Genomic DNA, 1,098 nt, shown 5'->3' with positions numbered 1-1,098 from the left:
GTGAGCCTAAGATGAACCAGTGCAGCGCTGTACAAAGACTGGTGATGTTTCTTCTGATAAAAAAGAGTCGGCTTTAAGTTGTTCAAGGTTACAGGGGATTTATAAAATAAAATAAATTCTAGAGATCCAGTTTCTCTGAATTATGCTTACTATTCACAGGGTGACATAAAATACATACTTTCACAGTATAGTCACGAATGGATGTTAACACACAAATCCATTAAAATGTAATTGTTGTATAAAGATAGTTTGCTTATGAAGTCACAATCTAATCATGATAAAAGTAACTCTACAATAAACCCTAAATAACACTCTACTTTAATGTCACATAGGAAGTCACAGTAAGCAGAAAATGTAAAAGCTATCAGAAAAATACGATAGTGGATATGTCAACTTCGGCGGGTGTTGGTATTAAATTTAGATTTACCATTACGATACTTTGTAATGTATTTATTCGTTAACACTTTTTATTGACAAAACCTATAATTACTTGGTAATTATATGAAAACAATGATGGTATTCGGACAAAAATACTTCTGATCAATCAGCTATTAGAAAACTTTTCCAAGTTAAAAGGGCACCCCTGCAAGTTCGTGCACATCTGTCTCGCTAAAATAAATTGACTATAATGTACATATAATCTTTTGATCATAGGTACACGAAGTATAGGCTTCCAGGAAGTTGTTATGCATGTAGCAAGAAAGCGTAGCAATGGTTGTGTACTGTACATTATCAAATGAAGAGGATACTCTCCGTCATACTATGAAAGTTTGTATAAAAAAAAATATTGTTTTCCATCATAATTACTTAGTTATTTACCAAGAAATTACGCTGCTGTTATACATCGATTTTTCTTATTTGGAAAAAAAAAATCCTTATTGTGAAGGTTAATGACTATGTTGTTGAATTATGGCTTGGCAGAGGATAGAGGCTAAACTATGCTAAATTAAAGGAAAAATCAATTTCTTAGACAATATGGCACACAAATAGATTGTTCTTGTATAGACCGGTTTTGTTAAATGTTTAACGAAAATTCAATATATGATATACATACTGTTTTGACTGTTACCCATATTGTGATATTCAGTGGTTTATAAT

The sequence above is a fragment of the Palaemon carinicauda genome, chromosome 9, assembly GCF_036898095.1.
Source record: "Palaemon carinicauda isolate YSFRI2023 chromosome 9, ASM3689809v2, whole genome shotgun sequence".
Classification (NCBI taxonomy): domain Eukaryota; kingdom Metazoa; phylum Arthropoda; class Malacostraca; order Decapoda; family Palaemonidae; genus Palaemon; species Palaemon carinicauda.
This window is presented reverse-complemented; position numbering follows the sequence as displayed.